This window comes from Echiichthys vipera, assembly GCF_963691815.1.
Source record: "Echiichthys vipera genome assembly, chromosome: X".
Lineage (NCBI taxonomy): Eukaryota > Metazoa > Chordata > Actinopteri > Perciformes > Trachinidae > Echiichthys > Echiichthys vipera.
In genome coordinates this window covers 36247922-36260979 of record NC_139825.1, presented here as the reverse complement: position 1 = coordinate 36260979, position 13058 = coordinate 36247922, and the positions used below count along the sequence as shown (strand labels likewise).

The 13058-nt window shown below is 40.5% G+C and overlaps 1 protein-coding gene across 1 annotated transcript in view; it reads right to left on the bottom strand.

The window, feature by feature from the left end:
- The window catches only part of slc2a9l2 (solute carrier family 2 member 9, like 2), a gene marked incomplete at its 3' end in the record, with an annotated part of 127137 nt that overhangs the window by 62040 nt on the left and 52039 nt on the right, over positions 1 to 13058 (bottom strand). The gene's annotated exons all lie outside the window — the stretch shown is intronic.

Here is a 13058-nt window from a genome sequence, read left to right as displayed (position 1 = left end):
TCAAAACTAATGACATTCCTCTCAGCCTGATGGTGAACCTGGTAAATATTATGCATGATTAGCATCCGCATGTAAGGACGGAGTGTCTGACACTGTGGTCCGCAGCACTGGAGCTCCACAGGGAACTGTTCTTTCTCCCTTTCTGTTTACCCTGTACACCTCAGACTTTCCGCTCCTCTCTGAGTCCTGCCACCTGCAGAAGTTTGGTGACGATTCGGCAATTGTTGGCTGTGTCAGTGAGGGGAAGGAGGAGGAGTACAGGGCGTTGTGGATGTTGTCCAGGATTACAAATACCTTGGAGTATACCTGGATAACAAACTGGACTGGTCCAAGAACACTGAGGCTGTTTACAAGAAGGGCGAAAGTCGTCTCTATTTCCTGAGGAGGCTCCAGTCATTCAATGTATGTAACACCATGCTGAGGATGTTCTACCAGTCGGTGGTAGCCAGTGCCATCTTCTTTGCTGTTGTGTGCTGGGGCAGCAGACGCCAAGAGGATCAGTAAGATCATCAGGAAGGCTGGCTCCGTCCTGGGGGTCAAACTGGACTCTTTGGTGGCAGTGTCTGAGAGGAGGATGCTGTCTAAGCTGCACAGCATCCTGGACAACAACACTCACCCTCTCCACCAGCTGCTGACCTCCAGAAGAAGCACCTTCAGCCACAGACTCAGACTCACTTTATTTAGTTGTACTGTAACTTACTTCAGTAAGAAAGGCTGCTACACTTTACTGTGCTTTACTGTAACTTAGTTCTGTAAGAATTGCTGCTACATTTTTAACACTGTTATCACTTATCGCTCCCTCTCACTTATTTAGTTATTTAGTTTGTACTTATTTTATTTCAATATGCTGCTAAACTGCACGGTGCGTATTGTTGTATATTGTATATATCTACGTTAAACCACAATGTCCATTGCACTCTGTCACATTTAGTTATTGTTTGATTTATTTTATGTTAGCTTTATTTGATTTATGTTAGCTTATTGTCACTCTGATCCTTTCCCACCTTTGTATTGAAACTGTTGCACAACAATTTCTCTCGGGATAAATAAAGCTTCTTGAATCTTGAATCCTGAATATATAAATATATAGTAAAATATATAATATATATATATATATATATATATATATATATTTAAATGGAAACAAGCAGACAAAGATGAGGCGGCAATCTCCAGGTGGAAAAGACGAGAACGTGCATTCGAGTGCAGCTCGGAAAGAAGGAGTGGTGCCTTCAAGGCTCGGGAAGAAATTAGGGGGCGTTCAAGTGATGCTCGGACAGAAACTTAGAAGGGAATGTTCAGGTAGTGGCTGAAAGCAAGCTATGCTAACGTGGGTGGACAACACAAAAAAGCTGCTGACCAAGGATTTGACAGTGAGTTTCCTGGTGAACAACCACTGCTACAGGATCCTGAAAAACTAACTGACTAATATGAGCCCTGCCCAAACCCACCGTTATCGCAGGTGTTTCAGGACCATAGCCCTGGTTGCATAGCTCATGAGGGGGGGGAGCTGGCTATCAAGATGCTTTGGTTTCACAGCTAGAAACTGTTAGCATGACTGGCTGGTCTGAAAGGAGTACTGGCAGGGGCCCTGGTAACGTAATCAATAGCTCAAGAACACCAGTCATTTAAACGGCAACCCCAAAGACTTTTTTTACCTTGGCAGGTGACCACACTAACTACATGGTTTCGCTCGCATCTGACCAAACCTGGCAGGACCAGGTGTGGCTTAGCAACCCATTATTGTGGGAGGGGTTATTTGTCTAGGAAGACGTTTCAACTCTCATCCGAGAAGCTTCATCAGTTCATGTACACGACTGGCAATGACTGGGAATGGACAACCCTGATTAGCATAATTGGTTGGTTGTACGCATCTGACCAGGCTCGGACATGGACCAGTTCCAGTCAGTCCTGGTCAGATACGTAAATGAACTGATGAAGCCTCTTGGATAAGAGGTGAAATGTCTTCCTAGACAAATAACCAAGTCCAGTTGCTTTCGACTGTTGTTAGAGGGTTAGCCACGCTGTTTTGTTGTTTTCCCGGGGGACACCTCAACCTCAGGTTAGTTGTGCTTCGGCCAGGGAATAAATCTGGGTTCAGTTGAGCTAGCAACATGGATCTAGCCTCCTCCCGTTCTTCCATGACCTACCGAGCTACCCTGCAACGCTACAATGTGTGTGTGTGTGTGTGTGTGTTTGTGTGAGTGGCAGGTTTGGGCAGAAAGGCGACCTCTGTAAGCTCAGATAAAACTGAAGTCATTGTACTTGGCCCCAAAGGCCTCCGAAACTCAATAGCTAAAGACATTGTTGTCCTCCAGCACCACAGTAAGGAATCTGGGTGTTATTTTTGATCAGGATTTGTCCTTTGTAATATTGCGAAAATTAGGAACATTGTGTCTCAGAAAGATGCAGAAAAACTAGTCCATGCATTTGTGACTTCTAGGCTGGACTACTGCAACTCCTTATTATCAGGCTGCTCCAATAAGTCTGTTAAGAGTCTCCAGGTGGTCCTAAATGCTGCAGCTCGAGTACTAACTAAAACAAATTGAAGAGAACATATTTCTCCTGTATTAGCCTCTTTACACTGGCTACCTGTAAAATCTAGAATAGAATTTAAAATCCTTCTCTTTACCTACAAAGCTCTTATTGGTCAGGCTCCGTCGTATCTTAAAGAGCTCATAGTACCGTATCAGCTGACTAGATCGCTGCGCTCTGAGAATGCAGGGCTACTTGTCGTTCCTAGAGTTTCCAAAAGCAGAATGGGAGGCAGATCCTTCAGCTACCAAGCTCTTCTCCTGTGGAACCAACTCCCAAGTGTTATTCGGAAGACAGACACTGTCCCCATATTTAAGAGTAAACTTAAAACTTTCCTTTTGATAAATCTTACAGCTAGGGCTTACGAGCCCTTAGCAATGTTGGTATTTTTAAGCTGATTTTGTTCTGCTTAATTATGCTGGCATAGGCCTAGTCTGCCGGGGGATAATACTTTTCCAGATACTCTGAGCTTCTCTCCTCTCTGTTTGTATCATTCATGTCTCATCAATGCATGTTTCTAATTCAGCTTCTTCCCCGGAGTTGTTTGTGTTTTGTCGTCTCGCAGGTCTCTGCTGATCGTGGTGGTGCCTGCTGCCGTGGTCCTGCATGACGCTTCCTGCTACTATTATAATCTATAACCTTAGCTGTGCTTGTTTCTACTATTCTGCTGTATTAACTGCCTAACATATAAGTCATATTCACATTACTATAGATATTATTATAGTTACTGTAAGTGTGTCTGTCTCTGTCTTTGTGTCTATCTTTGTCTCTCTCTGTCCATCTGTCCGTCTTTTCTCTCTTTCTCTCTCCTTTTCTTCCTCCCCAACCGGTCAAGACAGATGTCCGTCCTCCACAGAGCTGGGTATGTTCGACGTTCCTGCCTGTAATAGGGAACCACCGTACTCTACGGGGGAATTGTTGGGTCTTTGTTTGTCATAGAGTGTGGTCTTTACCTAGTCTGTTAAGTGTCCTAAGATAACTTGATGTTATGATTTGGCACTATAAATAAAATTGAATTGAATTGAATTGAATTGAATTGTGAAGCCCCCTTGTTAAACACATTAGGAGACCGCAGTTGCATGGGACATTCATCGGTTAAATAGGTGCATATTTACAGCTTGTTTAAAACATTCTATGAATAAGTGTGGACAGACGACGTCGATGCGACACGATAGTCTGCCGCTTGCATGTTGTCAAGACACAGTAGTTTCGTTTTCATTTTTTCAGTCATGAATCCTCATCACTGCCTGTAGTCCGCTATGATTGGTTGATCGGCGTTTCTTAAGGGCGGTGCATGAGGCGGACTAGCCAATAGTGTGATTTGGCTGAAGAAAAAAAACAGCAGTGGATAGAATGAGCCCTACAGGCGATACAACAATCTCTCTGCTTTGGCAGATCATCAACACGTTGTGATTCTTCACGATCTACTATCGTCATATCGCCCACCCCTATCATACTGCCAATCATGTAACTCTTGTAAACGAGGAGCGGTATTGAGCAGAGTGGCTTCGAGCAGCTATGAGCGGTTAGAATTTACGCTCCTCGCTCGCAAAACACAACGCAAGGTCCGTACAGTGTAGCTAAGTCACAGCTAGCTGGTTAACATTAGCTAAAAGTCGGCCAGCTGGCTGTGGCTCATCGTGAATCTGGCATCGGTTGCTTCGTAGCATTGACTGATGGAGTAATTTTGCAAACAACAAGCTAGCTTTACTCTAAATATGAACGTTATTCAATTCACAGCATCAACAAGATTAGCAAGATCAAGATGATGCCGGTCAATCCAGTCAGTCTCATTGTTTTAGCTGGCACCCCATCCTATAAAGTGCGAGCATGAACAGAATGCTGACAGCAGTGTACCGTGGAATAACATTTCTGAACATTACACAGGGAACCTCTAACTGTTATACCAACTTCCCTGATCATATTTCACTCAAGTACACGCCCTCTACACAACCACTTGTGTGTCGTTTTAATGAAGGGCTGTTTTCCATATGAACGCCCACTAAGTCTTAAATAACAACCTATTGAATTATTTTCTCATAGCAGATGAAACATGACAATGTGTGATCAATATGTGACAATCTATTTGAGAGTTGCATTTTCACACCTTTCTATATCATACTGTGTGTGCACCATATGGTAACATTCTGGAAAGTGACGTCCCATGACACAAGAATATAGGAGAATTTGGACGAATAGATTTTCTAACCCCCAATGAATTCTACTGAAAATTGATGCTGAAGAATACCCTATGCATAATAAATGTGTATGTGTATATATATAGTGACACAAACATAGATTCACAATACTGCATGTGGCTCATCCATAATCCCATATGTTTGCTCTCTTTCCCCGGGTGTCTTTCTACGTGGGTTATGGAGACGGTGTGGGACATGGGGCGGAAGCTGTTCTCATTCACAGCCACACTCAAACCCAGAAGAAGCCCCAAGCAAAGCCCTCTCCACATCTGCAGGCCCTATTTCATCATGGGCTAAGAGCATTAAAGTATTAATGACACTGCCCTCAAACTCGCCTAACCAGTGGGATTTCCCGAAGTTATGGAAAAAGGTCACTGGTATTTGCACAGTATGTATACCTATGCTGAGGAGCTCCTGAGTGGAGAAAGGGTGGAAAAAGATAACGTGCGGTGTTTTTCCATGTGTATATAATTACGGTGTAGGAGAGGTGCTGGGCTGCCTAACCACAAGAAAACCGGATCAAGATAGACCTTTGCACTGTTTCAAAGCTTACATCGTTTTGGGGTGACGCCTGGGAAGAGCGTACAGGAGGCAAGACATGACACAGATTACACAGAGTTCATGTAGTTTTAGTTTTGCAAAAGGCGCATGATTAAAATGTCATTAACACTTCCTCTTGTTTTCTGTTAATTCTCTGGACAATGAGCTGCTCTATTCAGACATGGCCTCAATCGGACATTACACAGACTTTGTACGAAGGAGCTAGCAGGGTGAAGTACGTCTGATGTGAGATCCAACTCATTCAGACATTTGTTTCCTCACATACAGCTCCACAGGTTAATGTCTAGATAATTTCAGGATTGCAGTGTATGTGTAAAGGGGGCTTGAGTAAGTTGTACTACCTTCGGACAAAAAATAGAAATAAGTCACTTTAATGACAAAATGCAAAAATGTTTTTCCAGGTTTTCTCCATTTTGTGCACATAAATAACTACGATATATTGATGAAAGTGGAATAAATGACCACTCTCACACAATTATGAAAGCAACCCAACATCCCACTTCTGGGTAAACTGTACAGAGGTCAGACTGGTGACTCATAAACACACACCGACAATGCTTTGATTGCTTTCACACTGGTGACAATCAACGCTCAAATTACTTTGTAGGACAAAGATATTAAAGGAGAATACTGATGGGTTTGCTTCATAGCTGTCGTTCTGCTTTGCATTATCCCTGCCTCTGCCGGCAGTTTGAGCATAGCTAAAAATACCAGGGCTTGTGTTACGGCCTGCACAGAAAGTCATTTGCAGATAATTGTATTTGTACAGCATGGCAAAAAAAAAAAACCTTCCACAGGCAGAGTTAATCAGGATAGGAAATCCAACCCAATAAACCTGAAGTAACTATTACTATTCTTTCATTTTCGTGCAACCATGAGGTCAGTTTTTGTATTCCACAATAATCTGTTTCTTTAATTGTCCAAATGGTTACAGAGTGTGACGACACAGCCGGATGTGTGTGATTTAATGTGGGGTGGCACACAAGGGCGATGGCACGGTAGGGGACCAGAAAAGGAGGCAGGAGGTCAGCTGATAGCATTTCGCATTAAATAATCATACATTGTGACTGTTTTGTTTTTCTATTTCCACAATGTGTTTCACAAAGATGCTATAATAGCTGTGTAAGGATCAGAGTACACAGAGTATCAATAGAGAATATAAAATAGAGAAAATGTGTTAAACAGAGCCTCCAGTTGATGCTTAATGATGCATTCAGATTCAAAGAGATGCAAAATTCAAGGGCAGCATGAATGCATCCAAGGCCAATTGAAAGATATGGACAGAGAAAAAGGGACAAACGGATGATATTTCACTCCAGGCGGATGATGCTTAACTTGTAAACATCTTAAAACCAAAAAACAATTAATTGTTAGCTCAAGGTTTTATGTTGTCACTCCATGAAGGCACAGAGATGGGAGCACAAAAGAAGATGACCTGGAGGAAACTACTGGGGCCGGATGTATAAAACCCCAAACCATCCATCTTCAACCGCTTGTCCCTAACGCAGACTAGGGGAGAACATGCAAACTTCACACAGCCCGGATTCCACAGACAGAAATATGCATACACATTATTGTAAATCTGCACACACCTGGTTCTGTTCTGTAAATTATTGTGAAACAGGGCGGACATACATGAGCTGTACTGAGGTGAAGAAATGGACATAGAAAAATCCTTTTTAACCTTGATACTTGAGCCTGCTCCACCACTCATTAGACCTGTCGATGTGAATAACGTTGGGCCACGTGAACATTCAGAAATCACTGTTCCTAATTGTCTTGTCAATGAGGAATTTTATCAGTGACCTTTCTCTGTCCACAGGTGCTGAAAAATACAATAACTCAATAAAAAGGTTGTACTGACTCATTGATCCATTCAACCTGTAAAGTTTCTCAACACACTCCCAGCATTCCTTATTATGTTGCCAGTGCGTCACAGGGCTAACACATTTATAGTGTTCATTATGAACTATTTTATTTTCTTTCCATTAAAAGCATGTCCAGTCCAGTGAATAGTCCGTTGATATTGAAGAGAAGTTGGACGTTTCCACCATACCCACTAAAAGAAACTGATGTCCTTGTATTGGAGGTGAAAAATTGCCACAAGCAATTATAAGATTCCCTTAATAAGCTGCTGAACACAGGAGGTGTCAAATAAGCTTGGGAGGAGATAACACATTTGTTTGTTTAATGGTGTTACATCAATTATTGCAAAGACCTGTAAAGGGCATTTTCTTTGTACAGTATATGGCCTGTTCATGTCAGTTAGCTATTCTGTTTAATGCTGCTTTCTATAATCATGGTGCTAGTGACCTAGATTGCATCACTCAAAATGTGCTGAATAAAAGATGTGCACTTTTAACCTTTTTGACATGCAAAGAAAGTGCAAATCATCATAACACATCAAAAGTGTCTTATTCTCTGTGATAAAGTCACTGCTTCACCACACATTGAACTCATCACATCATGGTGTCACGTTTGGCGTAATTCAATGTGCAGAGTAGGTTAAGGTAACATTTAGGAAAAGATTGTGGTTTCAGTTAAAAAAAATATGTTTGTTACGTAACTTTTAACTTTAGTTAAGTATGTGTAGGTCAGTGGGAAGTGAATAAAGCTACATTAACTACAAATCACATATTATAATTAATTAATAATTACAATGGATAACATGTACACATTCCCTGCTGAATGGATTATTGACTTACTTTATTATTTTATGTAGAATCAATAATCTGGTACCCCTTTAAATCTCAATCTCTTTCTGTAAGTAAAGTTAATTGGTTACTTCAAAATAATATAACATTACATACTGTATGTCACATAAACATTCACATATTCACATAAAAATTCTCTCTCTTCCTCCTTTCCTTTCCTTAGAGAACAATACCAGGTAAATTGTCTTCTGGGTGCACTCGATGCCTGGGTGCTCCCAAACCTAATTAACTAAACTACAGAATGCAAAAGGACACGAAATCCCTCCTCTACCCCTGCATATACAATGAGCTTTCTATTGTGAGCGTTTCTTTCCCTTTTGAAAACTGTATGTATGTGTATGTCAGATATTCCTGTTTTTCTGCTGGTAGCTTTGTGTGGCGTAATGGCATTACTAATGGAATAAGGTCAGAAAAGCAAAATTCACACTGCAGTGTAGAAGTGAATATCCCATGATTTGGGGATTAAACCTCATCTTTGATTCATTTGCCACCTAAATAAAAAAAAAACCTGTGTTTCAGATAAGATGTGTAAATCTGATGTATCATGTACGATATCACTGTAGATAGCATACATGCTACATCTACTTGAAGATCCTGACACCATGCATCAAATTAATCTTTCACCAAATGTCATTGTAAACATGAGGCACATACACATGGTATCTGTTCAATGGAAATTAAATATTAAGACAGGTCTGTAAAATGCTTGAGTTTGCTCTCAGAAAGAAAGATGTCAAATGTCAAAGGAAATTATTTCGAGGGGCTTAAGTATAGCCAGTGCTGTAGACCTCCAAAAATACATTTTTAAATATTTATTTTACTACACTTTGGTCATTTGTGCCTGTAGACTCCTAAATTTACTAAAGGTTAGCTGTAGATAATGCCTCATTTCTATATTTAATTCAGAAAACCTGTAATACAAAATATAATTAAAATGTACAAAAATATATGTCTTAAAACTGAAGTTGGAAAATCTGTTTTATTTCCTTTCTTGCTGAAATTGTCATTATATCCTGGCAGAATTATAAGACAGGCGCTCTGTGCAATCATAATGTAGCTCCACCTCCACTTTCTGCTCTCTGAAGTATTTTCTCATTCATGGAGTGATACTAAAGAGATATCCAAAACCCCCCTCTAAAAACCTTTGACTCTAATATGTCAGCAAAATGAAAGTGAGTTTTGAACCTGGCTTTATCCTGTGTTCAGATTTCTGTTCTGGAATTGTATTAAAAGTAGCACACATTTAATAAGAATGTCGATAATCAAGTGAAAAAGTTTTTATCTGTTAATTAAACAATGTTACCCTATTCAGCTGAAGTGTCTCCCCACACATTAAGTTTTACTTATTTGCATATGCCAGTAAAAAAGCCAGTGGCTCATTATTTACAACAATATTAGAGGTGTTCAATGAAGGCTGTTGGGTGTGACTTGGATGGAGAGAAATCGAATATCTGCAGGGTACATGCTGGTGTTTGAAGAGTCACCTGGCAGCTAAGTCACTCAGTGGGATCCTCTCACTGCTGCAGATAAAAAAGATACACATCAATGGGCTTGTGCTGAAAGGAATCACAAAAATAGATAGAAGCTCAGACAGGGCATTAACACACTAATTAAATGAAGAGAGATGGGAGCGTGCATTTCCCACTGCATTTTTTACTGTGTTGTTTTCTGAGAAGTAACTCATGACACACATTTAATGTAACCCTGAGTAGATGCTCTTTTTTTAACTGCTCAATGAATCTTTTGACCAAAAAGTCCCAGAAAGAGCTCCAGAGTTTGGTTGTTGGGAACTAAACAGCAGAAATGAAATTTGCTTTTGTTCATTTCTGTTTGTATTTACACCTCAAGAACACAGAATAAAATTGGTGAAAGGAAAACACATTGCCACTTAATTGGTCTTTCTAATCTGCTGTTACAAGAGTGACAAGAAAGATGAAAATATATCGTTGTGTTTTTGTAGCCTACGTAATGTGAAATGTAAACGGGGTCGCTCGCAGTGAGTGTCTCCCCACAAAAATTATAATATTCCCTCAGCTTAATTATTATCTATCGCCTAAACTGTTTTCAGTTAAAAACTGTCAGATTAACTCAGTGTAAAAAACCTTCCCAGCACCAAAAACCAGACGGACAAAATCAGCAGCTAGCTGGTGAACACAGAGGAGCATTCAACAGCAACATTTAAGAGCAAGATTTTATTTTCAAGAGATGCTGATGGAGACCAAAACGGAGGTAAAAGGAGAGTGAACGTTAACCGTATCAGGTTGCCTGAAACATAGTCTTGCATAGCCAGACCTATCTCATCTGTGTGAGGACTGGAGTATGGTCTGTCTACACCTTCTTATCACTGTGGGGTAGGTGAAAAAAAATGCTCTGGCTTGTTTATATTTCTCTAAACCAATCACAATAATCGGCGGGGATGGCGGAAGGGGCCTTTGTCCAAGCACTACTACATCCAGTGAGCCAGGCTACCTGAAGCAAAACTCCACATTAAAGCTAATACTGCTCTCTGTCTGCTTGATGTCTAAATAAGCAACTCTTTGCTAACATGTTAACCACTTTAAAGGCTCAATGCTGTGCTTACAGCTTGTTGTGCTGCCCCCAAGTTGGCCATAAAATATATGTTGATACAGGTTAAATAGTTTTGTTTTGTTCTTGCCCTTTCTGAGTTTTTATTTTGCTTACATCAACAACATAATTTAAATTAAACATCAGTGACATCAAACCTGCAGTCTATGAGCACTCCGTTCTCTTTCCCAACTCATCAAATACGACAGCTTGGTCGGTGGCCCAGCATCTGATTACAGCGTACAAGGCCCCTTTTAGTTTGTGTATGAGGCACGTCGGGCTTTCAACTGCTTGAAAGTGCTGGGAGTGAGAAAGTCTTGGAATGAACGCTGTACACAAGCAGTTGTGAAGCGTGTGTTACCAGTCAGCAAGATTCATCACTGGTAAGTCCAAGTATGCAGTATGCAACATTTTTTGGATGTGAAACTATGGCCCATAGGCTTTATAAAACGTAGCATACCCACCGAGGTCCATTCTCTCAACTTGATACAATCATACTGGACACTCAACAAAGTGAAATTTTTGGCACTTCCTTATTGGATCAGCCAGGCAATCGCTGTGGTGGGGGCTTGCTATGACACAGGAACTTCAAAATATAATAAAAGTACTTGAAAAATACATTTTTCAGTGTTTGAATAGGGTCATCAGTCATGACAAAATCAACCAGACTGTAATGTAGTTATGGGGTCAGTGGATTACCGGCACAGTTCTACCTCATTTAAACTCACTCACTCACTCATCTTCAACTGCTTATTCGGGGTCGGGTCGAGAGGCCAGCAGCTCTAGCAGGGACCCCAAACTTCCATTTCCCGGGTCACATTAACCAGCTCTAACTGGGGGATCCTGAGGCGTTCCCAGGGCAGTGTGGAGACATAATCTCTTCAACACTTGACTCTGTTGCTCCTTTAAAAAAGAACATAATGAAACAGAGGAAGTTAGCTCCGTGGTATAACTCACAAACCCGTGAATTAAAATAAATATCGCGAAAATTGGAAAGTAAATGGCGCTCTACTAAATTGGAGGAATCTCGCTTAGTTTGGCAAGAAAGTATAAAAACATATAGGAAGGCCCTCCGTAATGCCAGAGCAGCCTATTACTCTTCTTTAATAGAGGAGAATAAGAACAAGCCTGGATTTCTTTTCAGCACTGTAGCCAGGCTGACAGAGAGCCACAGCTCTACTGAGCCATGTATTCCTATAACCCTCAGTAGTAACGACTTCATGACCTTCTTTAATGACAAAATTATAACTATTAGAGACTGAATCAATTCGCTTGGCACCAATTTTTCTTCAAACCCAGGAACCTTAACAAATTAATTTCTACTATTTCAGCATCAAAGCCTTCGACTTGTCTCCTAGACTCTATTCCAACTAGGTTACTTAAAGAAGTGTTACCTTTAGTTAGCATTCCTGTATTAGATATGATTAACATGTCTTTATCAGCAGGTTATGTACCACAGTCTTTTAAAGTAGCTGTAATTAAACCTCTTCTTAAAAAGCCCAGTCTTGATCCTGAGGTACTAGCCAACTATAGGCCTATATCTAACCTTCCTTTTCTCTCTAAGATCCTCGAGAAATTAGTCACCAATCAGCTGTGTGACTTTTTATATAATAATGAGTTATTTGAGGACTTCCAGTCAGGATTTAGAATGAATCATAGCACTGAAACAGCACTGGTAAAAATTACTAACAACCTTCTAATAGCTTCAGACAAAGGACTTGTTTCTGTACTATTTTTACTAGATCTTAGTGCGGCCTTTTGACACTATTGACCATCACATTCTGCTACAGATACTGGAGCATCTAATTGGCATTAAAGGAACCGCATTGAGCTGGTTTAAGTCGTATTTATCAGATAGATCTCAGTTTGTACATGTTAATGACAAATCCTCCATGCACACTAAAGTCGGTCACGGAGTTCCACAGGGTTCTGTCCTTGGACCGATTCTATTAAATATTATAAGGAAGTACTATAAGTATACATTTTCATTGTTATGCTGATGATACACAATTATATTTGTCGATCAAACCAGAAGAAACCCCAAAGGCCTCCAAAACGCAGTAGCTAAATATATTGTTACTCTGGATGATGTTGTGTTTTCCTCCAGCACCACAGCAAGGAATCTGGGTGTTATTTTTGATCAGGATATGTCCTTCGATTCTCACATAAAACGAATGACAAGGACTGTGTATTTTCACCTGTGTAATATTGCAAAAATTAGGAACATTGTGTCTCAGAAAGATGCAGAAAAACTAGTCCATGCATTTGTTACTTCCAGGCTAGACTATAGCAATTCCTTATTATCAGGCTGCTCCAATAAGTCTGTTAAGAGTCTCCAGTTGGTCCAAAATGCTGCAGCTCGTGTACTAACTAAAACAAATTGAAGAGAACATATTTCTCCTGTATTAGCTTCTTTGCACTGGCTACCTGTAAAATCTAGAATAGACTTTAAAATCCTTCTCCTTACCTACAAAGCTGTTATTGG